The sequence below is a fragment of the Astyanax mexicanus genome, chromosome 24, assembly GCF_023375975.1.
Source record: "Astyanax mexicanus isolate ESR-SI-001 chromosome 24, AstMex3_surface, whole genome shotgun sequence".
NCBI classification, from domain to species: Eukaryota; Metazoa; Chordata; class Actinopteri; order Characiformes; family Acestrorhamphidae; genus Astyanax; species Astyanax mexicanus.
Window position 1 is genome coordinate 13630096 of NC_064431.1, and position 27116 is coordinate 13657211.

At 37.7% G+C, this 27116-nt stretch overlaps 1 protein-coding gene across 3 annotated transcripts in view; it reads left to right on the forward strand.

Annotated features, from left to right (window-relative positions):
- Positions 1–27116, forward strand: part of atp2b2 (ATPase plasma membrane Ca2+ transporting 2) — a 217933-nt gene that overhangs the window by 41039 nt on the left and 149778 nt on the right. The window lies entirely within an intron of this gene.

Below are 27116 nucleotides of genomic sequence, written 5' to 3' on the forward strand. Positions count from 1 at the left end.
TTAGGTGTTAATGCAGCACTATTAATTAGTTCCTGCTTAGTTGCCTATTAACTATGGAACAGTATTATAAAGTGTTACCGCCTGTTGCTAACTTCGGCTAGCACTGCTGGAGCAGCATTAGCATTACCCGCTAGCTTGTGCATTTACCGTGTTAAAACAACCTATATGGGGCGAACTGCTTGCCTTAGTGGAAATTGTTGAAATCTAAGCTTAAGTAAGTAAACGGAAGCGTTTTACTCACCCAAATAAACAGTTTCAGTAGAGAAATCTGTGTAGATTAGAAATTAGAATCCAGCGCTCGTTTAAAAAATCACCCCTGTTCTTACTAATGTCGCATAGTGCGCCATCCAGTGAGCCTTATGTATGATAATAGACCAAAAAATTGATAGTTGATTGATAGTGTGCCTTATAATCCAGTGCATTTTATAGTGTGAAAAATGTGGTACTTGTATGTTTTAGGGGAGATAAAACCAATGTGGGGCGCTGAAATAATAGAGGAAACTTTTTTTTTTACTTTATTGTAAACATCTCAGCTTGGCTGTAAGGATTTGTAAATTAGAACCTAATTTGCTGAGTATAAAAATATCAGAAAGTGTTTTATCACTGCTCACAATGGGGTGGGGGGTGAGAATTTAAATGGCCTGAAGGAAATATTTAATGGCCAGTATTCAGTATACACAGTATTCATGTATACACTGTCCCTCTTACGCTAAGTTGCGGGTGTAGCTACGCTAAGAGCGTAGAGAACCAGAGTGTATGTTGTGGCGGAGACCACTGAACCCTTTCTGTAAGTGACAGCACAAAGGTGCTTTGGTGCTGTATTAGTTCATTTGAGGGATGTCGCTGTCATTGTGTTTTCCATGTTGGAGCGTTTCAGTGTTGGCCGGGGGCGGGGCAGATTACAGCGGAGTTGGGGTCAATCTTTGTGACATAATTAAATTGCGTTAAAAAGGTTTGGTCACGATGTTTCTCATTCTGTATTTTTATTTTTTTTCTTTAATTTATTGTCTACATTGTATATTAATATTAAAATGAATGGACACATATGGAATTATGTAGTAAAAAACTCTGAGTAGTAGTAGTAATCAACTGAGGTGATTTGAGGTAGTTTGTAATGACCTGGAGCTTCACAATGTAAAGAAAAAGCAGCAACTATTGCCCAGCACCTCCAGGAACTCTGTCAAGATGCTGACAAAAACTATTCCAGGTGACTCTCCCTATTAAAGACACTGAGAATAAACTAACAAAAGTGTGCAGATCTGTCCTCAGAGATAAATGTGGTACTTTTTTTTAGAAGAATCTAAACAGTCTAAAGTAAAAAACATATTCTGGTTTATGTAACAGTTTTTGTTTTTATAATAATTCTGCATGTGTTCCTGTGTAGCTTTAATGTCTTTAATATTAAATTTACAATGTAAAAAATCATTAAAAGGAAGAAAACACATTAAATGAGGAGCTGCTGTACAGACTACTGTCCCGTGATTTTTGGTATGTACCCATCTGTGTAAAGTTAACATGATAGGTTTGTATTTAGGACAGCAGGCCTAATTAAAGGTAAAAGCCTGAACGCTCTGTGGGAATGTTTTCAGGAGAGTTTGACGGGTCATTAGTGTGTGTTTGTGTTCGTGGGGAATATTATATTATGCACAGTAGTTTGGTGCACTGAGACTCTGACTATACAATCCTGTGACAGTTATTATCTCGAGAATATTCTACAGTGTATCCACAGAAAGACAGTATGCAGCAGATCTGCTCACACAGTTCTGCTCTGAACCTGTGATTAGACAGGACTCAGACTGTGTGAATATAATGTTCTTTGTTGGGTTTGGATACAGATAGTTACAGAATGATACAGTAATATATTATACAGCATCTCTTTAACAATAGATTACAGTAACATCCTCCTGCTCTCCTCGCTGTGTATCTGCCTCTGCTGCTCTGCTCCTCATACTTTATGATACTGTATCTGAGCATGACCTTGGTTGGGTTGTGGGATGTTATGAAGAGCTCAAAACAAGATAAAGGTGCTGTCGTGTTGTGGAGGTTAAGAGATACACCGAAGTTTAGTGGACTACTGAAGAAATTCTGTAGAAGTCGGTTTTATTTTAGCGTATTTGAATGAGAATGTTAAAGTTACAGTCCGTATGATTTTGACTGAGAATCTGTAATTGCAGCAAGACCCTACTGTGCTCACTTTCACCTCACCAGCTCTTTTTCAGCTGTAATTTTGCATTTCTTTGTTTTTTCGATGAATAAGTGAGCAGATGAAGACTGAATTTGCTGTTTTAATATCTCCATTTTCGCAGTTGCTCTTATATCAGCACCATTAGAAGCGACACAGTTGCTCAGGGAACCGGAAAATTGCTGTTGTAGCAAGAAAAATGTCCTGTTGGTACCAGACCACTCTGTTTTTTAGAATAAATATATGTGGCTTTTTAGGAATGGTATTAGAAGCACTCTGATGCCATTTTTTAAATAATATTTTGCCCTTTCCCCACTTAAAAATACTACAGCTTTTTATTTTTAATTAAAAGAACAAATCTTAAGGACTTCTGTTTTAATTAAATAATTTATTTAAACAGTGAGCCAAAAAAGTTTAATTTGTGTACAGTATTTTTTGTACTATACAACGCACTGGATTATAAGGTGCACTATCAATGAGCATCTATTTTCTAGTCTATTTTCATACATGAAGTGCACCAGATTATTAGGTGCACTATGTGATACTAGCAAGGTCTTGCCACTGGGTGGTGGTGGGGGGGTAACTAAGTTAAGTTACTTTGGGTGAGTAAAGCTCTTCATTTATTTACAGTAAACTCAGATTTCCAGATTTCCACAAAGGCTAGCTGTAAGAGCATTAGCATTAGCAGCTAATGTCGCCCGACAGCGCTATAACTATACCCTGAGAGTTTCGGTAAATCAGGGAGATATTAGCTAGCTGTTCGTCCCACGTAGCTTGTTTTAACTCTGTAAACACGCAGACTATAGTCCGATATAATCACCTCTGAACGGCGAAAGAGCTAGTGGGGTAAGCGGGTAATGCTAATACTGAACCAGGAGTGCTAGCCGGGGTTAGCAGCAGGCTACACTCCAATAATACTCACCTCTGAACCGCAAAAGAGCAGGTGCTTAGCAGAGTTAGCGGCTAATGCTAATACTGCTCCAGCCTCTGCGTTTTAAGTGATTTTACAGCTGCTTATAACCTGACTGGTAAAATTCATACAAAAGGTGCACCAGATTATAAAGTGCACTGATGATTTTTTTAAAGGATCGAATTAAAGGATTTTAAGTGTGTCTTATAGCGCGAAAATTACGGTATTGTAATATTTTGCCCTATCTCCACTCATGAACACTACTGCTTTTAAATTAAATAAAAAAAAATATTAAAAAATTCTGCTTTAATATATATTTTATTTCAAAATTGAACAAAAAAAAACTTAATTTGAATAAATAATATTTGTCAGCAACTAAAAAAATTAAGTAGAGCCCTAAAATAAAATCACAATATTTCAGGGTATTTTTGCGATAATTAAATTCTTGGTGATATGGCAAAACATTTTTCATTCATTTTTTAAATACATTTCAAGAACAATCTCCTGCAAATATAAATTAACACTTTCATACATTCAGTATAAACAAACCTATAAAAGTGTATCTATTTTATAAAAAAGTAGCTTAACATGATTCTGTTTTTGTGTGAAATGATAATAGTGTAACAAAATAAAAAAATTAACAAAAATAAAATAATGCAGCAAAATATGTATCACAAATCTAAAGTGCAGCATATTTACTGCATGTATATAAACTGTAAACATAAACAAAATACAAGTAAATACAAGTAAATACAGTAAATAGCGAAACAAATGCTTCCAAGAATTTCCCTATTATTACAATATAGAGTTTTTTTCAAAAAAAAAATTTGTGCTATTATTGTGTATGATAAGACCCCTATACCTTTGGGTATGATAACCCCTTTAAGTTTTGAGTTACAGCATCTGTTTTTAAGTGGCAATCATCAGGTACAAGCACAATCCCCCCTTACAGAGTTAGAGCTGATTCTAGACTGCTCTGATTTATAATACGTGTGGTGTCCTAAAATGGCAGGTTTGGGCATAATTTGAATTTGCATACACTGAATGGACAAAAGTATTTATGGGGTCCTACAAAGCATAGTGCCTATTGAGCTTATAGGGCAGTCTGGCTCTGCAAAAACACCAGTATTGTGCTGTGGACCAGTGGAACTGTGTTCTCTGAAATAATGGAGCTCCATCCAGTACTTTTGGATAGGATGAGATGGAGAGTTGGAGTGGAGGTGATCAACATCCAACATCCTTACATCCTCACACTATCTTTTCTGAATACAATCAAAACCTCACAGCAATTCTCCTTAGAATCAAATTTATTTTTTTAATATCCATGATTTCAAGAAAAGCAATGTACAGTATATGCAGATGTCCCTACACTTTTGTCCATGGCATGTATTTGTGCATACATTTTAATGTAGAAATTCTCACTGCTCAGTGCTGTAGGCCTGACAAAACGCGTTACAGCAGCGGTACAGATCTGCAGAGAAGCATCGCTCTCAATGAGCCTAAACACACGCTACTCAGACTAATCAAATGGTCATCTAATTAGCCCAAATTAAGGAATGTGGCAACACAGTAGGTACTAATGAACAGGATATAATGAACTGCAATGAAACAGCAGCGGTGATTTTAATTCACTCTGAGAAATAAAATGATTAGCCTGACAAAATTGAGCTTATGATTAAAGAGAAACAACTGTTAGTGAGTCACCGCAGAAGTGTTGGGACGCACTGCTGTTTCTTAAATATACCCAGAGCGACTTATATAACAGGATGGAGGAATTTTATATTTAGACGCATGTTGTGATTCGTGCTGCTTGATGATGAACATGAATATTCTGGACTTGCTTATGGGTGAAATGAATTAACTGAGGTAAACTTTTAGCTTTAGTTTTACACTATATTACTGCAATGTAACAACGTTTCCTGTGAAATCATAGTAAAACACTGGCAGCTGTGGTCAGGGATATATTACAGTATTTATATAGGTTTAAATTAACAGTATCCCACTGTTTAAAAAAAATAAAAATACATTTTTTAAGTGCATGATGTGGTGTAATATGATAATTTCATAATATAACGCTGTTTAATGACATTTGCCTTAATGTTAGCATGCAAAAAGCAGCTAAAATGTCTCACTTACAATAAGTTGCATAACACAAGTAATTTACAGTAGATAGATCCGGTTTTCCTCAGAGTTCTTGTTCTTGTTGCTGTAGACTTTTTAAACACCCCCTTCAGGGCTGTACAGTACAAGTAAAGATGAAGCTAATGACTTAATACACTTAACCCTGTAAAAATAAGATAGAATGCCATTGACTACAGCTGCCTTTATTTTACTGTAAAATTCATATTCTACAGTGTAATGGTAAATTTTGGATTTTATAGTAATTCTTTATTAAAATCATATTTGTAACCTTGTAAAAATATGGTAAAACACTATCAACAACAACTGCCAGCATTTTACTGTTTTTAAAGATTTACTCTTCTGAAGTACATTATTTTTACATTCTACAGTAGAATAACTCACATAGTTCTACAGTAATTAACTACTTTATTAAGTTACAGTTATGACCTTGTAAAAAAATGCTTAAATATCATCGACCAGAGCTGTGAGTATTTTACATATAATTTTTAGATTCTATGGTAAAATACCTTAATACACTTTACAGTGATTATGTTTTTTTTTGTAATAATACACCTAAAATAAGGTAAAATACTACCAACCACAGCTGCCAGCATTTTACTGTTTAACTTAAGATTTACTGGATTAATATTTGAATGAATTTGTCACAGAGATTGTAGTAAAGATGGACGACGTGTCGCTGTTCCCATTCATTCAATGAAAATGAAGCCAAAATCTTCCTCCATGATGGCGATCCTGAAACCTGATTCTGCGCAGTAGAGTCCAGAGGAGGGAGAAAGACTGTGGAGAGACAGCCTACTTATTTAAATAAACCCGCCCCTGAGGGCTGCCTGGAGGTCACAGGCTGCAGAGCGGAGCTGACGGTCTGTTATTGGTCCCGCCCATAACCAGTCCTTTTACAATAAGCACACCTTTTTTGAATAGAGCTGAATAACGTTTAAAAAAAAAGAATTCTGTCGGGATATAAAAATTTGACAATTATATTATATATAACAATATATTCGAAAAAAATGTGATTGAAAGTTGTCTGTTTTGCCATTGAAACCTATGGGAATGGGTGGGGCTACACAGCTTTCTGCAACCGAACAGCAGGGGGCGGCCGACCTGAGGTGGCTTCACTTTTGAGAGACGATGCTCTGTCCAGCTATACACAGTCTATGATTTTTCAGTAATTAAGTATTTTCTTAAGTTAAGCACTTGTTGTTAAGGTGGCCACCTTACCTAGATAGTGCTGCAGGAAACCCTGCTATTGAATACAACTGCCAGTATTTATCTGTAACCTTTCCGTTCTATTTTATAGTAATTAACCCACTGCTGCCAGTATTGATGTTGTAGTTATACAAGAAAATGTAAAATTTAAATACCACACTGCTCATCTGCATTACAGTGCATTATTATGTAGCTAAAATTATATTTTTTTTTACAAAAGAGAGCCTTTTTATTATTTTACAGGGATTCTCTTATACTGTAGCACGAGAGGGAAACTGGGAAAGAGAGGTATTGAGAGAGAAAGAGAGAGAGAGAGAGAGAGAGAGAGAGAGAGAGAGAATGTACTGGTTCTGGAACGAAGGCTCACTGTGGAGGTGTTGTATGTAGGTCAGGGACACTGGGGGAGTTTTTATATTCCTCTAAAAAACAAAAGAGCTCAGAGTGTATTACCAATATTAGTTATCTATGGGCGACATTGCTAACTGGGTCATTATTACACTCTCAAACCACAACAAACAATGTCCTTATTAAAGCATGCGTTGTCATTAAATCCATTAGAGTTATTATGGTAACCAGTAACAATTAAGCTGCTTTCACTCTGGAGGCATTTCCAAGGACGCCTTCAAACCATTAAGCCACAGATGAGTAGCTCCGGTCATGCCACAGGGTTCTAAATTAAGTGCTGCTCTGTAAAATCACCACAAAGTGACTTTAAATTAGAACCGTGCCCTAAAATCCTTTAAAAATATCTCAGAATACTTCAGAAACCACTGACCAAGTGTTCTACCAGACCTCAAATGAATTAAAAAAAAAGCAGTGAAGACTTGGTTTGCACAGTTGTAGGGGTCGCACAGAGTTTACCGTTTAAAGTGTGTTCCCGAGACTAAAAAAGAACTTGTACTGAACTTATTTTGCACAAAATCAGTTTGGACACAGTGTACTAGACTAGACACTATCATGATGCTCCTGAGGGTATTATCAGCTGAGCTGAGGATAGGAAAAATGACAGTATGTTCTAAACTCACCTGCTACACATTTCTATGGCAAACTATTATTTTGTATTTCAGCCAGAGATGGTAAAACAGCTTAAAGTTGACACTTTTTTATATGAGCTCAATTCATGATTAAAAAAAGAAGATAAATGTTACCAGAACAATAAATAATTAAAAACCCTTTTTTTTGGTCACATTTATTAAGCTACATATACAGAGGTAGTGTGTAACTCATGTGTAACAGGTGCAACAGAAAATACGTCACAGCATGGAGTTGTAGAGGTTCCTAATGGTGTCCTGTCATAATCAATTCAATGCAGCTTGAATGGTCTTATGCAGTTCTTACAGATTTCGAGGTAGGGGTGTAGGAGTGTTAATCGCGCTTCCAGTAGCATCCCACTAGGGGTGGGCGATATGGGCAAAAAAAAATATCTCAATATTTTTTTGGATTTTTGCGATAACGATATTTTGACGATATTTTCCAAAAAATACAAAACTATTCTAAAAAAAGTATTCAATTGAACATGTAAGGTTCAAAATATGGTAAAAACAGGAAATTTTTAGGCGCTTTTCAGATTTTCTATTTCTATTTTTTATTTTTAGATCCTTAAAATGATATATTTATGTGGATGAAGTGTTTTAGTAGCTCTATATTCTGCTATTAGAAGTTTTAAAATCACCATGTAAAATTATAAACTGCTCCCTAGATATGATAGAGATCTGAACCTGGGATGGTCCTTTCTTTCTGAAAAGGACTGGAAACTTTAGAAGAATAAAAACTATTAATTTTATAACTTATTTCGCAATAAAGAAGGTCTCTCAGCCTGTTCTCTCCCTATAGAATAGACCCGCTGGAGCAGATTTTCCAGAGGGAGGGGGGAGCGCTCTCAGAGTGTCTGGTTTCAGAGCGGGCTTCACCTCTGTCCCACATAACTCGCCACCTGATTGGCTGACAGAATGTAGGGGGGCAGAGGGGGGCTCTCAGTCTGCCCAACTACCATGGTAACACGCATGCGCAGTTTGATCGCTCCAGAACAAAGGGAAAGTCTCAGAACACAGCGCTGGAGTTTCCAATAGTTTTAATCTGCGTCGGATTTATAAGAGCGCTTCTCAGACATAAATGGGGATTATTGGGGACTGGATTGATGGATTTTCTGATGGTTGGGTGGATTCTGAAGCCAGTGCTCTCAGGTAGGTGCTGATTCGCTCTGTTTGGGTGTGGGGGGTGTTCTGCAGGTACCCCGGGCGGATCAAAGAGCGTGTTTTTATCACAAACCGGACCGTCTAGCGCACGCTTTCAGCTCTAAAACGAAATACAGCTAAATGTGACTGAAAAGTAGAGATTTATAGCTTTAAAATGGCATATTGGGTGTCTATATTGAGCCTATACGTACTCAAACACAGCCAGATATGAATTATGATATTTTTCTGGCCCGCCGGCGGGACAGGGCGTGTTAATACTAGAGACCTGCGCGGGACAGCATTTCCAGTCCTGCTCCCGCAAAAAAATATGATTTTCAGTCCCACTCCCGCCCGCAATTCCCGCATGATTCCGACGTTCGCGTTACTGCTCAAGGCAGTTATTGTCATTGGCTTGAGGAATTAAAAGTGATGTACTTAGCTGAACACATCACTAAGCTAGCTGCAATGACAAAATATTCAAATAAACAGAAATATTTAACCAAAATAACAAATAAATTCTTACACAAAACAAACTAAAAAGTAAACAATTAGAACTAAAAAAAAGAAGTAACTAAACAAAACCCACCTACAGACCCAAACAAATAAACGCCACAATAAAGCAAACACAACTGAAAGCAAACAGGGCCTGCAGGCCAAGACACAAGACACAGGCCAAGGCCCTCTCTTTAAGGAAAATAAATGAATAATAAATCGCAAAAACAAATAAAATTAGAAAACAAACAAACTAAACTAAACCCAAAATACTAACGAAACTATAATCTAACGAATTGCAAAAGATGAAAAATAAAAACGTCACACAAAAGTAGGAAAACAATAAATAAGTAAATAATAAAGTAAATAAACTGCGTCTGGACGACGACACCAAATACAATAAATCACCCAGAAACAAAGAAATAAACAAACAACAATGTAACGACTGGCAAAGCACCAGCTTAACCAGAACCAGCACAACGAAAGGAAGAGCAGCTAAGGTTAGCTTTCCGAGACTTTCCGTCTGCCTCACCCGCCCGCAATGAGCTTTCAAAATTTGCCCTGCGCTGCACTACTATGCATTGGGTCCAGCGGGTGCAGGTCTCTACTTTATACACAACGCACTCTGAGTTTAGTTAATCAGTTGTTTTTACTTACATTATGTATATGTATAAATATATAAATAACAGCCTTAAAATACGATGCAGTTTATTAATTTTTGGCGATTAAAAAAAACCCCAAAAAAACTTGATATTACAAAATTACACATCGTCAAATCAACATTCACGATAATTTCGCAAACGATACATATCGCCCACGACTACATCCCACACATTTTTTATTAGAAATAGCTATGATGTTGTGGCTGGTCATGGCATAGCACTTTTGTTTTCAATGATTGCAGGCCCCAACTTTTCTGAATGCACATTGCGATGTGCCCTTCCAACAGGCAATGCTTGTCCACATACTGCTGCCGTCTCAAGAGCTTGCCTTGCAGATAATCACTGACATTTATATACTAGGGGTGTCACGATTACCTAAATCCTCAAATCGATTTTATTTCCGATATTAGGGTCACGATTCGATTCGATTCTCGATTTTCTTTTATTTTACATCAGAGAGGCTTATTTCAAAAGGTCAGCTTGATATAAGTGATGGAAAGTGATACAAGTGATCTGCAATACACCACATGTAATGCCATCTTGTGGCTTTTTTTTGGTAGCAGCAGTGTGCACTATTAAAACAACAATGTGCAACATAACTAAATAAATAATAAAAAAAACATGTACAAAATAATAGAACAATTAGAGTCTTACCAACTGAACTATATCCTACTATAACAGTTAAACATGAAAAATAAGACTTTAAGACTTCTTCGGTCCCTGAGAATGACAGGGACAAGATATATTATTAACTTTGTCTGAGAGAAAGATGCTCCTCAAGGTACCAAAACTATTAACATATTTGAGGCTAGAAAAACAACTGTTATTTTTATATTTTTAAGTTTTTCTTTAAGGAGATGAGAATGACCACATTCTCTGGAGAAAGGGCTGCTCTTTGAGCAGTCACAATGTCTGCGGCGCCATTTGCGTAGCGCGCATCGGTCCTCTTTTTGACACCAAGGCTCGAGACCATTACATAATTTTGTTCGATTTCGATGAAATATTGAAATCGTGACACCGCTGTTATATACATATACACTGGGTTTATGGGACCCAGTTGGGCTTCCCAAATCCTAGGCCCAATGGCCTGTGCAGTGTCTAATCCAGATGGGGCCCATGTGTAACCCCTCCTATTGGAGTAAACATCATGCCCAAGGACAAACTTTATCTAGTTGCTAGTTGGGCTAATCATACAAGCCTTGTATGAGCATGTTTTATGGGTAGGTACTACTATGGACACATTATTATGTCCCACAGATGGTGTTCTTCATTCCTTACCTACATATGTTTTTATAAATGATTATTAAGGATGGCATGACCTCAGCTGCCTCCCTTTCTAGGTGCCCTTGATGTGCCCCGATCAAATTTACAGTATGTCTGCAGCATCGACGCAGCCCCAGCGACGCAGCCCCAGCAACACAGCCCCAGTGGCTCACTGTTTGTTTAGTGATCCTCCACATTTAGATAATGCGGTGGGCTCCTGTTTTAGCATGCAGAGCAGATACCCCCAACTCTGCCCCCCCCCCCTCCCCAAACCCGTCTCACTTTAATCACACGCTCCATTGTCATTTTGGCTGCAGTACTGCATACTTTTGGCCCAGCCAGACTGCTGCGTATGAACATCAGGCTAAAAGCTGCTCGTCATGCAGTCGACACAGACAGCAGCTCGTCATAGTTCAGCTGCTGTGAGAACGTTAAACAGACTCACCAGCATGTGATCAGCATGCATGAATGATGTAGACGGGCCTGAGTATACTGAATTAATATGTCCACATTATAAAGTCAACATGACAGTGATCAGCACACAGGTTGTTATTTACCACTACAGTACTTAACATTACATGCTTTCCAGCAAAATCTAATTAGAATTATTATTATAATTAGCTGATGCAAAACTGTGTAAAATAAATTATCTCAATATTTCCAAAGAAGTTTTACAGTCAAAAGCATTTACACATAATAATTAGGGCTGGGTATCCCAGTTGATTCAGTTGATGAGTTACGATTCAGTTAAATACAATTTGATATCAATTAATTCCGATATGAAAGAGATTTTCCAAGAACTAATATTGTAGTTATACAAGGATCATTCAACCTATTATTATGAAAATATTATGTGTTTTTAAGTGAATAAATAACCTAAGACAGTTAAATATATATTTTTATAGAACTATTTAACATCATAAAAAATATTAAATGTTCTAAAAAAAGTTTGGAATGATTTATTTTACTCTGAATGGAGAAAAAAAAGTCAAGGAAAGTGTTGTTCGCCAAACTACCTTAAGGTTCTTTAAAACAATGTTATGTTTTGAAATTTCTGGTCTATTGCTACATGACACGTTCCACCGAATCGGTGCCATTTCTGTCCCCAGAACATTACAAATAAAAATGTGCACACATAATAACTTTAAAACTGCGAAAGTAATATATATATTATTTAGTGAGCATATATCATTTAGTTATTTTTCGTGTTTTTGCTAATTCTTTGCTAAAAACTCATTCCTGTTACTTTCATTCCTGTTACTCAAAACATAAAAAGTAACAGGGATGAATGCCAGTAACAGGAGTGAGTTCCAGTAACAGGAATGAGGGCCATTAACAGGAGTGTTTTTTTTTTCATGAATATCAATTATTTGAACATGCAAAAAAAAACTTTCTTAAAAGAAAAAAACCTGTGAAAATGCTAATTTGTTTGCTAAAAGCAAATAAGATATAAATTTACTAAAAATAAGCAACATCTTGTTTAACTACTCTAGCAGGCTCAAGGAACAAAGGTAGAATTTAAGGTGGCTAGCTATGCTAGCTGTAACTTATTAGCTTACTGCTAGTGAAATATACATCTACTAAAACCTTTTGTTTAACTAAATTAGCAGACTTTAATAAATTACGTAAAAAAATGTGTGGCTAACATTAGCTTCTGTAACACTACGGCATGTTTCGGAACTGCTGGATGCAGCTGGTTCTCCAGCTCTGTAGACGGATGACGTTGACACATGAAAAATAGGCAATTTTTAAGATCGTCCTTGGGTTTAAATAAATCGTTATTGGGTGATTTAACAAGCAGAATGATTTAAATCGGAAAATCTATTTTTTGTAACAAAATAAGTCAAGTTAAGAGAATTGTATATATCAAGCAGAACCACAGTATCATGATAATATTGTACCCTACTGCTCATTATTAGCAATATTAGGTCCTAATGTTATGGCTGATCAGTATAACAATGAACAAGAGTGACTATCTCAGTTCAGCGCTCGCTAAGAAGCTAATCTAAGAAGCAGACCAGAGGGAAGGCCACTGCAAGGTCAACAATTAATCAATTATTAATTAATCACATTAATTGTATGGACGGAGCTCAGTGATTGATGGTAGAGTAAAATGACATTGCCAGCTTAGCCTGGACACTGCTTATGTAGGTCTTCATGATGTGGTCAGTCTCAGTCACACTTAAGATGACTCGGCCTGAGCGTGAGCCGTGTTCTGTGTATTCGGACTGACAGTGGAGAACCCGCTGAGATGTAGAGAAGGTTTACAGTGAGGTCAGACCACAGAGCTGTTACAAAAGGAAAGATCTGCTGCATGATTTTAGTCGGCTGTCAGAGGAACACAGCACAAAAGCTTGAAGAAAAGACTCAGACTTTAAAAGGTTATGCTACCAAAAAGTTCTATTTATTACTGTGAACTTGGTTCATATTAATTAATTAAAGTGCCAGGAGCTAAATTCAATCAAATCCTTACAGCAATGCTACAAAATCTAGTCTAAAATAAAGTCTTCTAAATGGAGTATGGACAGTTTCTCCAACAAAAGCAGGATAAAACTCTTTTTAGTACCATTGATTTCAGAAGAAAACCAATGAGCTGAATGAGCAGGTGTCCCAGTACTTTTGTGAACATGGTGAATGTAGGTTATTTTTCTGTTCACTTAGAAGTAATGGGAAAGTGATGGATGGGACATTCCTTGATCCACAGTGTCGCATGTAAAACGGGAATACTCTATAAAACATCATTACTACCTAAAGTGGACAGCAAGCATAGTGGGTGGTAATGATAATGGTGACCGACGGCTTCTGGCTAGAATTGTCCATGTAAACAGATAAGGGACTCTAGCAGAAAAATCCAAGATTCCACATCTGCATTAAATCCAGAAGAGCACCTTACACACATATCCCACAGCTCAGTGCAGCGTTCTTTAGCTCCCTGCTTGGACATGGCATACAATTACATTATATGCATTATATCCAAAAATGATGAGACATGATACCAGTTCCTGTCCCATTACTTTTGGCATGTATTTGTATTTGCAGGTGGCTTTATGCTGGATTAATGTTTCTGCACAGCTGGATCCTGCTGGGATAATAAGATTAGTCTGTCTGTTGCTTGTTTTTATTGTTTTTTTTCTGAATTCTGTATCTTTTTAAAGTCCATTATTTTTGGCCGTCAGATATCTGATGTTTTAAAGCTGAATTTTTTTTTTTTTTAATTATTAGCTCAGCCTAGCGTTTAGCGAGGCGAGCGTACTGTTGAAAATAGGCCTAGCGAAGATCTTTTTGAGCTGTGCCACAAGCATCATTCACGATGCCGGGGCTGGCTTGTTGCTTAGCAACTGGAAGATTTTTTTTTTCTCCCTGAGCTCCGAACCTCTCACCAGCGGAATGTGTCAGGCAGAAGTATGAAAATCCCTGCAAGATTCGTCACTTTGTTGGTTTGTGCTATGTCAGGTGTCTCCCTGTTTCTTCAGCTTCTTCGGTTTAAATACGAGCAGTGATGCGACTGTGCGGCTGAAGAGCACAGCCAGATCATTCATACATGTGTTACTGTATTTAGTATATGTGTGATTTATGTCGATTGTAACATGAACCAAATGCATTATATTTGCAAAGTGCAAAACTTTACAAATTGTGGCTTGACAGACTTCTGTAGTGTTATTGTTAGGGGTGGGCAATGTGATCTTAAATCAATAGCACAGCTAATATAATATTTGCCTTTGATTTTGATTAATAAGCTATTCTTTTAAAACACAACACAGCTACGCCTGTCTCGATGTTGCCCTTGATATTGGCTATTTTGTGCTCCACACAAACACACACAGAGTACAGTTATACTGCTGCTGTAGTCTTTCACACTGTTTAATCATCAACAAATACACAGGCATCTGTGCAAACTGCTTTTGCTTTCCTGTTTAAAGCCTAGGAAATACAGTCCTATGTTTATTTAACTGCTCCAAAGACTCATTATAAGTGGTGTCCACAAATATTTGGACATAATGAACTTACTGCAGTTGAAAACACAGGCTGCCATGGTGGTGGTGCTGGTAAAAAAAAAAGACTTTGCTGATCCAGAGCTGACAAAAGGCAGAATCGATTGCACATATCCTGTTGTAACATGGCCTCTTAGTCAGGGCACATGTGCCATCCATGCTTTAGTCCAATACAGTTCCAGGAAATGGGAGGGGGGCTGGCCAATATGGGAAAAGAGGACAATACAGTGTTGGTACAATATAGTGGTGCCATCTACGCTTTGTGGTACTGTACATTTGATAATGGGATGATTATGTATTTGACTCGAGTCAAATACATACATTTATTTTAAATGCCATCAATCAAATCATACATGAATAAAATACCATATGATAAGAGGTATTGGGGCACCTGCTTATCTTGTTCATTGTTTCTTTAAAAATGAAAGATATTAAAAAAGAGTTTATCATGCTTTTGTTTGAGCAACTGACTCTAATGCCAAGCTATTCAAGTTTTTGTAGGTTTTTTACTAAATTGCAGTGAGGATTTGATTGCTGAGAGGGCTTTATACCCCTCTAACCCACATCAGACATTAGACCTGTTGCGATAAATCATTTTTGGTGATATTTCATCCCAGAAACAATTACAATACACAATATTACTGGTAATGATGTAATAAATATGATGTAATATATAACAGCACAGTAATGCATTTAAACATATACAATTTAAAAGAGCAATGAATCAGAAGATCGCCGGTTCAAATCCTGTTCATGTAGCTTGCCATCAGCTACCAGAGCCCTGAGAGAGCACAATTGGCCTTACTCTCTCTGGGCGGGTAGTTGGTGCTCTCTCCCCTAATCACCCCAAAAGGTGATGTTGATCAGCACAAGGCGTCTGTGAGCTGATGTATCGGAACCGAGTCGCTGCGCTTTCCTCAGAGTGCGCTGTGATGCTACACGGCAATGCTGCATCAGCAGCAGTTCAAAAAGGGGTGGAGTCTGACTTCACATGTATCGAAGGAGGCATGTGCTAATCTTCACACTCCTGGTGTTGGGGCATCACTCGTGATAGGGGGAGTCCTAATGAGTGGGTTGGTTAATTGGCTCTGTAAATTAGGGAGAAAATGGGATAAAACTTTTTAATAAAATTATTTAAAAAAATAAAAGAGCAATGAATTGCTAATTAATAAGCTTAGGAATATCTAAACATTTGAATTTAAATGTAAAATGAAATGTCCTAAAGTGATTTTTAAAATCCTGGCTTTTTCTGCTAATTAACACCATGAGTAATATTGATTTTTACAAACATTGTTGAGGCTATGTCTATATATAGTACAATACATCAATAGGTCAAATACTGTGACAGACCTACCTTGGCATTAAGCATAGTGCCAATAGGTTCATGCTTGTTTCTCTTCTTCAGATAGTCCTATTCTTTTTGCATTCTTTTTGACATCTAGCTGTGTATGTGCATTTGCACATCTGTGTCAGCAACAATGGATGCAACTTAAATCAGCAGAATGTAATGCATTAATTAAAATTAATTAGAATTACTATTTGAGGGACAGCAGAGTAGATTACACCTGATCGAAGTTTTACTGATGAAATTCTGTCGTATTTTAACGATTAATTCAGAGATTAGGTTCTACCACAGCTACCTGCTTATCTTTCACACTGGCTCATCCACGTCAGTCGTAATGTGTGTATGCTGGAGTGTGTGTGTGTGTGTGTGTGTGTGTGTGTCATTGGAAGCTGTCCCGGCAGTGATGGAATGTCACGTCGAGGTTCCTGTCATTCGCCGGTAGAGTTGACTTTCTCATTTGGCTGACAGCTCCCCTTGGGACGGCAGATAAAGTGGGTAATAGCAGCGGAGCTTGTGCCCCCCCTCCCATCCTACCCCACCATCACCCACCACCACCCCACCTGTCCCTCTCCGCTCATACAGTGTCTCTGCTGCCTTCAGCTGCAAGGTCAGAGGGAGCGCTGCGGAGGAATGGAATGGGATGGAGCGAATAAAGAGGAGCGATCCGGTCAGGCATCTTCACTGCAGTCCACCTCCACCGAAACCTTTCCAAGCTGTGATGAGAACCATATGGAATCATTAAATAAACCTGGCTGCTGTCTTTTTTTATTTAACTACTTATAATACTCATCACAAAAGGCATTTAGAAATGTAAAAACACACATTTCAGTGCGCAGTTTCAACGGGATAATAATCGTCAACTATATAAATACTTCTGTCTTGAGCCGTTTTGAATGGTTGAATGGTTTGTTATCACGCATCACTGTCCACATCACCTTTAATTTCCTTGTTAAGTCAAAATGGCAGTCCGTATAATTTTGTTTCTAAAACGAAAGCAGCAGCTTTTTTGAGTGGAGAAGAGATAAAATATTGTGCTAAGCCTAATATATTCATATATTCTAAAAACAGGTCTTCTGGCCATGTTGCGTGTCTTTACGTACTTACATCACACGTTCAGCATCTAAAAGAGGATCCGGCTCAGTTTTACTGAATTCAAGCAGCTGGTGGAGCAATGGAGACTTCAGAAGGGGAAACTCAGACCTCAGTAGCTCATTCATCCATAGGAAAACTAAAGACACATAAGAGTGAAGCAAGCTCTGATGCCAAAAAAGGAACGTAATAGATTATGAGTTACAACCAGAATAATTATTGCTTTATTATGGCGTTAGAATGGTGTAGAGAGCTATGTGACTGCGCTCTCTCTCTGACTGAATATAACCTGGAATTGGATTCATACGCTCTGGAAGGAGACCGCATCACACCCGCCCAGTTTAAAATGATTCTTCCGCAAGCTCTGTGCAATTACCCATTTTCAACAGAGAGGACTCTAAATGTCCCAAATCCCAAAACTTACGGTAATCAGCTTTAATAAGGTTCTGCAACCAGCAACCAGCCACCCTATCTTTTTTTAAATGCGCACTCCAGTGCACTATTCCAAGAGGACAATGCTCGTCCACATGCTGCTGCCTTGAACAGTTTCGAAAGCTTGAATAGTTTGTTATTATGTCACACAAATCTCAAAAGCTTCCTTTGAATACAATGATACAGTACCATGCTATGCCCAGTTGCATTACCAGATACTATTGGATGTGCTATAAACCCTCCACCCCTACCACAAAATATATAGGAATATTGGAGCTACATTTTGTGCAGAGAAGCATCTCTATTGAATATTGAGTCTCAATATCTATAACTGTGAAATACGTGCAGAGCTGAAGGGGTTAAGGCCTCTACAGCAGATAGTCCCGGCATGTGCTGGCAGTGGAAAAATCAAACTGTTGTTCTGTGAGTGATGATGGCGGGGGCGTGTTACTGGTTGGATATGCTAAGTCGGGACCGCTGATGGTCAGAGCTGCATACGGCGCTACATCACTGCATACAACACTACATAACTGCAGAGGACACCAGAGGCAGAGGACACTATGAAGCTGAACCAACAAGATAACTGCACTACATTATCAGCAGTCAGAATCGGCAGTGTGTATGACATTTCACATCACCTGTAAATGTTTCTACATTTTACTGGACCTGGCTTGGTGTGCATGTGTTTCATCTGCACTGCAAACCCACAATTTGTCTGAATTTAAATAAATTAAGTCTATTTTACTTAAAATATTGAATATTTCCAAACAATCCTCAACTATTTTGAGTTAGGTTAACATTCGAGTTGATATTGAGTAATATTTTAGTTAAATCAGCTTATATTACCCAAGTTCACTTTGATGCCAGTGATTGATTCTTTTTGTATCTTCTTGAATACCATATTTTTCACACTATAAGGCCCAAAAATCATCAGTGCGCCTTATATATGAATTTTACCAGTCAGGTTGTAAGGAGCAGTAAAGCCACTTTGCTGAAATACAGCGAAATACAGGAGTTTTAGTTTAGTTTCTTCCGCAGTATTAGCTTTAGCTGCTAACTGTGCGAAGCGCTAGCTCTTTGACTGTCCAGAGGTATTATTGGCCTGTACCCTGCTGCTAACCCTGGATAGCACTGCTGGAGCAGCATTAGCATTAGCCGCTAACCACACCTTTTTGCCTGTCTGGGGCAGAATATATCAGACTTTAGCCTGCTCATTTACTGTGTTAAAACGGCTACTTGGGACAAATCGCTAGCTAATATCACCCTGGCTTTCCGAAACACTCAGGGTTCCTCAGTGTAGCTCATGCTAATGCTCCAGCTTTAGTGGAAATCTGTAAATCTAAGCTTACTGTAAATAAACAGAAGTGCTTTACTTACCCAAATAAACAGTTTTCATGAGAGAAATCTGTGTAGATTAACATCCAGCATTTAACTTAAAATTAAGTATCATAATTTTGTTAATTTAGCTTAGCCTCACCTGTTTAGTGATTACCCCCAGGCTACCTTATAGCTAATATAATATGATGACCTGCCTGACCTCGATGTTGTAGCCTGTAAGAGTAAGCATCATTTTCTGAGCTGTTTACTGTTCACTGTTTTCTGCATGCTACATTGTTCACTTAATAGCATTTTCATCTAAGAGTAGTTTAAATCTATATTTTTCTCAGCTCAAATACAAAATAAGGCTAAAAACAAATATGTGTAATTAACCTAACAATACATTTCAAAGTAGAATCCTTGTGCAAACCAATTAACAATAAACAAACTAACAATTTAGGCATTATAACTAAAGGATTTACATTTAATTAATTCCAATTTTCAGTAAATATTACTTAAAATAGTGAGGGAACAAATTACGTCCAATAATGAAAGTAAATTCAGTTTATCCAAGCTTACAGAGTAAATGACATGAACCTAGCCAACTAAAAACTCAACACACTTAGAGGGGAACACTAAGGCCACATTCACACAGCAGGTAAAAGTGGTAAAATGGGCCACTTTAGGATGTGTTGAATATATGGACCTGAACAGCTTGATCGTCTTTCTTTAAATATAAATCCATCTTGACATTTATCATACATGCATGGTGAAGAAAACTATTTTTTTTTACTTTTTGACATGCATTCTGGTTCTTGTAGTGTAACAGATCACAAACTCACATCAAAATTTAGATCAGATTGCAGTTTTTGAGTTACAGATTGTATCATTGTAATTGTGATAGACTCCTTCTTCACTCATTACTTAACTCGATACTAGCTAGCCTGGACTTGTGCAGCAGAATTAGCAGTTAGCCTTCTTCTCCTTCAATTAAGTTCTAGTGATGCAGAGTTAGCTGCAGTTTTAAAAATGTGATTAAACCTCATGTTCTAGCGATACAATGTTAGCGTTCACCCTCTCAGCGCTGGTGGTACTGTGTGAGGGAGGATTCCTGGATAGTGTGTGAAAACTGAAAAAGACTAAAATTGAGGTGAAAGTTGGGTTTTAAGATTTCCCACCTTGTGCTAATCCGTTTTACTAATCTAAGCCTCACAGGTACAGAAAGATTATTTGGGATTTACCATTTCATGAAGGGAAAAAATGACTTTATGAATACCAGTTTATTGGCTGGATTACTGTGAAACTGGGATGACACGGGACTCAGGCTGTATTTTCATTCTGTTGGACTGTTTGAGCTCAGCAGTGAAACCTTCAGAAACCTGCAGGCAGTGCAGAAGCTGCTGAAATCAGCCTTTAACCTTGATGCTAAAGGCTACATGCTGCTCTCCTGTGGAGTTTAGTTATAAGCTGAAAATCAGCAACAGCAGTCCAGGTGCTGAAGACCTGTTATTGGAAACAGTTGATCATTATAGTCAATTATTTATGATATTTATATGTAACTATGTGCTACAAATTACATAGATTTTACATTCTGACAACTCAAATGTCAACTTAAAACCTCTCTATTTTTTTTGAACACCTGAATTTTTTACTAACTGAACTTTAATAATCTTTTTCAAAGTTGAACCTTGTATTCAAAATGTTACTTTTTACAATGTTTGAAAATGTCTAAATGCATCTGTTAAATACAGTACCAGTCAAAAGTTTGGACATACCTTCTCATGCAACATTTTTTTTCCTACATTGTAAATGTAGAGTCATACAGACTATAAAGAAACACATAAGGAATCATGTAGTAGCTTAAAACCAGAATACTCTGTAAAGCTTTAGGTGCTCCTATGTGGGATGCTGTTAACTGGTTGGTAACTCGCTTGCTCTCTCTTTCTTGGGGCAGTCCTGATGAGAGCCAGTTTTATCATAGAGTTTTTGATGGTCTATTTGACTGCAATTAGGGATATTTTTTATCTTCTTTTCTTTACTTAGTTAGGACTTTTCAATGTATACCATCTCTACCACATTAGAACACAACTGATGCTTTCAAACACATTAAGACAACAAGAAATTCAAGTAATTGACTTTAGTTTTTAATAGTTTGGAAGACTTTAGTATTAATCTGCAATGCACAACATGTTAAAAAAATGAAAAACCCACTGAATTCAAGGTGTGTCCAAGGTGTGACTGGTACTGTATCTGAAATAATTGCAACAAACAGTGTTATTGTCATTTTAAAGCCATTTTATATCACTGTTATGCATAATCAATGCCATATACACTGGTACAGCATATTGATAAAAACTTATTGTGACAGGCCTAATATACTTTATTCAGATTTTTACAGGAGCAGTAACTGAAGCAGCCTTTAGTAAATCTGAATAATACCATTCCCAGAAACCGCACGGTTCAGACGGGCTGAATTTAGCTTTTGTTTTTGGCAGATTAGTTTTTAGAGGAGCTTTTCTGGGCTTTTCTTCAGCAGAGCAGGCGTCCAAATACTTATTAACCTCAGTGGAATAAGAGCAGGCGTTAAACCCGCTTTACTGCAGCACTTTACCCCAAAACTCTCTGGACAGGTTTATCTGAGCCGAGTTCCAGCTGAATAAGACGACAGATGAACTTGTAAGATGATTTTTTAATGTTTGTCGTTGTGCCGGAGAAGACGTTTATCATCCACAGATAACAGCAGGACCTTGAGGTGTCATCCTCCCAGAGATGGGAATCTTCCTGCCAAATTGCCGGAGTCAGAGGTCAAATGGCAGCAGAGGAGATGGTGCTGATGAAGAGGTTCTGCTGTTTATTACCTCAGACCTTGTTGATGCAATCATTTTAAATCTGTCTGACAGATATTAATCCATATGTACTGGAGGTTTCAAACTCACTGTGATTTTGATTTGTGGCACCTTCGGGATTTGGCAATTATAGATAGATACGAGCGTTTTCCTGTTGTAACAGCACATCCGATGTGAGTTCAGAAAAGGTAGGTCCACTGGTTGCAGGACCTTATTAACATAATGTTGGGCTGTCAAAGTGTCTGTACTGAAGACCAAAGGTGATCTGGCTTTGTACCAAATTGCACCCCACGCCATGACACCAGGCCTTCTGGACTTGTGATGCGTGACATCAAGCCGTTAATCTTGGTGCAGATCACAGTGCCACCAGGATCGTCTGAACCGGGAAAAAAGGGGGACTCTTCTCTGAAGATGACCCTCTGCCAGTATAAGCCACTCCATGACAGTCTGGCACAACTACCCATCAAATTTTATTCCGGTCGATTGATTCCTTCTTGGTGCAACAGTTTTTTGATAATGAGTGCAGTATAGTATTACATTACAACTTATATTTTGGATTTTTGAGGCAAACCTTAACTTCTACATTTGGAAGAAAACTAACACCAGTTGTGCCAAATAGAAATATTTAGTTCAGATGAAAAAAAAACTCACCAACTTAAAAATTCACTTAGCTAGACCCAGCCAGCATATAGTGCCACTTGCTCTTGCTTAGACAAGTTGAATTTACCCAAAAAAAGTTGAGCAAACCGGTTGCCTTAAAAAAAAAAACTAATGGGTCATGAAAAATTAAGTTAGCATGACTTAAAACATCAAGTTATTACAACTAAAAGGGAATATACTATTTTTTAAGTAATGGGGAATGAAAACTTGAGTTATCATAAATTAAAACATCAAGTTATTACAACTAAATGGGAAATTGATTTAACCTTTTTATTTTTATTCCCAAAAAGTCTACTTGTGTTCCAAATAAATTTAAAAAATGTACTTTCCTCTTACTTTTCTTTTGAATTCCATTTTACTTATAAAGTTTATAAATAGTCACACTGTAAGCCTGGGAAAGGTGAAATTAGTGTCCAGACACTTAAACACAATATATGAGCTATAAGTTTACCAAAGGTAGCCCCGAGGGGAATGATTACAAACTGATGGTGAGTGTCAGAAACTGGAGGACACACCCAAAATGCAACAGATCTAATGTATATGTGCCCACAAAGATCCAATTTTACATAAAACAGACTTAATTTAAGACTTAACACATACAGTATATAAATCCCAAGAGAAGGCACCCTGATGGTGAATAAGAGGTAAAAAATATGCCAATATTGTGACCAACAGTGAAAAACACTGTAGAATTGCTCAAAAAACTGAAGCATCAACTAGCGTTCAATTACAATTGAACAAGTCAAATTGTTTAGTTAGACCCACTTCTAACAATAAACTTGAGGCAATTAGTTTGCTATAGTTTACGATGCAATTCAATATTTTTTTATGTTCAGATGAGTTAAAATCATATCACAAGGGGAACAATATTTAATATTTGTTTTTTACAGTTTACCACCTCTATTTAGTGAATATAACTGCTTTAAAATGCAACTAAATTCTCCATAGAAAGACAGTGACCAGTATAATTAAGCAAATGACTCCCTGACTCCCTAAGGTCCCTGTGGAGCAGTGGACCTACGTTCTCTGGAATGATGGAGTTCTTTCCAATACCTTTGGAATGGGTTGGACTGACAAAACTAATCATCCAACATCAGCACATGATCTCACTAATGCTCTCATTTAGATAAATACAATCAAATCCTCACAGCAATACTTAAGTATCTAGTGTAAAAAGAGTAGAGTCTGTTACAGCAGCAGATAATAGACAAACCCCTAAAAAAAATAATCAAAAGTCCACAAACTACATCATACACAGTATAGTGCTAATTTATAGCATTTTATATGTGATTAAATGGTTTCTTTAGTAGTCAGTATTTGTTTTTTTGGATTAATGTGTATCTGATTGTGTTGCGGAGTTGACGGCCGAGGTGAGGCAGGTGGAGATGACTCACAGCTGCAGGTGGTGTGTGTGGGGTTGTGGGTGGTTGTAGTGGCGAGTGCGGTGTGAGGCAGGGATTGAGAGAAAGTAGCAGGAACGAGTGATTTAATGAGATACTACCTACTGCAGGTACTAGTCACATCTGACATAAACATTTTACAGTGAGATCCCAGTGATTCTTACAGATACTGACATTTATGGCTTAAAGTCAACCCAAGGTCAGATTAGTACAATGTCTTAATGTGTCAAAATTCTCTACACATTTTCTTTTGGGGACAGGTCAGAACTGCAGGCAGGCCAGTCTAGTACCCGGATCCTCTTCTTTTAGACAGCCATGCCTTTTGTAATGTGAGCAGCATGTGGTTTTGCATGGTCTTACTGAAAACAAATGCCAAAAAAAAACGACACGGTCTTGAAGACAGTATATACTGTTATATAATGTTGCTCTAAGATCTTAACGTACATTTCTGCATTAATTCTGCCTCAAAGAATTGTACTGACCCACCCTACACCATGATAGTATTGGTATTGATAAATACTCATAATACTGAATACTGGTTTGTTTGGCCATAGTGCACATTTTCACTTTGCGATGGTTTGTCCCAGATGCCTCTGATTTCAAAGATGTCAATGCCACTTCTGGACATGGTTAAAATAGGGCTTTTGGGGCACCAAGTAGTCCAGCGTGCTAAACGTTGCCACTATGATCGGGAGATCGCTTGTTCGAATCATGTCATGTAGCTTGCCATCAGCTGCCGGTGCCCTAAGAGAGCACAATTGGCCTTGCTCTCTCTGGGTGGGTAGATGGTGCTCTCTCCCCACATCACTCCCAAGGGTGATGTCGATCAGCAGATGTCGTCTGTGAGCTGATGTATCGGAACCAAGTTGCTGATCTTTCCCCCGGGTGCGCTGTGATGCTACTAGGCAATGCTAGATCAGCAGCAGTTTGAAAAGAAGCAGTGGCTGGCTTCACATGGGCTGGTGTTGTGGAGTACTTGTGATAGGGGGAGTCCTAATGAGTTGGTTGGGTAATTGGCCTTGTAAATTGAGGACTTATTTTGTAGGTTTGCCAAAGTAATCCTTTGCCATTGTGGTTCTATCAGATATAGTTGAATGAAAGCCCTTGATGCAGTGTTGTCTAAGGGATCGGAGATCCCAGATGGGCCCCATGCCATAAGTTCTGATGCACCATTGCCATTCTACTATCAGATTTGTTCATAGCCTTGAGCATATTTTAGTGCTCAGTTCTCAATTCCATTCGAATGTACGTAAACCATGGCCTAACAGAACACCTTGTTTAAAAAGCAGGAGTTCAGTTTCTTTTAGATATCCCTAAACTTATTTTCCATGTATGGCAATACAACTCAATTTGTTTCTCTCAGTACCTGAATATTTTTTTGGCAGTGGGCGAACGGCATCTGTCACAATGTCTTCTGAAAGTGTCCTTCAGATTCAGGCTGAAGTGAATTGATCGATACCTGCTTATTAAAGTTCCCTCACTTCTTTTTCTGCTGTTTCGGCTACCTGAGCTTTTGGTGCACTGCAGCGCTGGGCTGAGGGGGGAAGCTGCATTGATATGCAGGGACTGCCTCAGATCCCCCGTCCACCAGCGCAATCCATCTGTCCTGCTACAATACACTCAAATTACTCTTGCACTCGTTCTGGAGCCAAAAAGTATAGATGTAATTACGTGCTGTTAACCACTCTCACTCTATAGCTGCGTTTACTTTGCGTGAAACACGTAGCGAAAGATCACCATCCTTTGACAGATAGCAGCTGTCATTTCTGTCTATTAGCTGGTGAACACTTCGGTAATCATTCTGATCATGGGCAGGGGTGGACCTTAACTCTGAAAAGTAAACTACTTAAACTTTTAAAGACTTTTCTTTAGGTCTTCTTTGTACGTCTACAACAACTTAGCTCAAATCCTATGGGACAAATTCCCAGACAGGGATTAAGCCTAGTCTTGGGCTACGCAGCATTTTCAATAGAGATTTACCATTAAACCGAACAAAGTCTACGGTCTACTAGTCTTTGGTTCTTTCAGAAACTATTTGATGTTACTCAATTTGAAACTTCCTTAAAGAATCTGAATGGGTTTTTCACCACAGTTTAATCTATGAAAGTTCCTTAAGGAACTAATCATTTTAACAGTGCATTAATCGACTTGAATAGGGCAAAGAAATAACAGTATTCAACTTGGATCATCCATGTCTGGCCGATATCTAATACATTTAATGAGGTCACTATCATGTAGAATTCCACAATCTGACATACTAGATTCATTCATTTATTTCTACTAATAAATAATGGTTAGTCTACAGTTACAGTAGATACATTCATAAGTGTATGCAGGATTTTGTTACCAAGCCAGTTCTTTTTCTTCTTCTATTGTTTAACAGGTGACAATAGCCTGCCTCAACTGCGGTTAAGTATTTTAACCGCAAAAAAAAAAAATCTAAACCACCTGGTGTTTTCGCACTGTGCATAAACTACACCATATATGGTTAGATTCAGATCAAGTGTACCTCTTTTTTTGGCAGACCAAATTTTGGTTCTTTTGGGCCGATTATGGTTTGCTGCACCGTAAACACTCTCTGAATGAAGCTAAAAAAAGTCTAGGTGTCTAGCAAACACTATTTATTATTAGTACTATTATTATTTTTGTTAAAAGACCAGTGCTTAGTTCAGTTCAGTGTTCCTTGCTTTTCAAAAGTGTGGGTAAACCTACCTCCTGCATATTGATAGGTGGGTGTTCTGAGATGTGTGTGCTCTGTGTGGCAAGGACATTTAAGTTAATAACTCAAATTTGATGTGGTTTAAAGTGCATTTAAACTGGGATTGCAAAAAAGGGATATTAAAACATCATAAATATAAGACTTATTCAGACCTATTATCTATTAATTATTAGCCAGTAATTATTAACTAAATAAAAACAACTGTAAACCTAATTTTTCTTATATCATATATCATAATACCAGAGGGACAAGTGGAAGATTGGTCTGATCTAGACTCGTGGACAG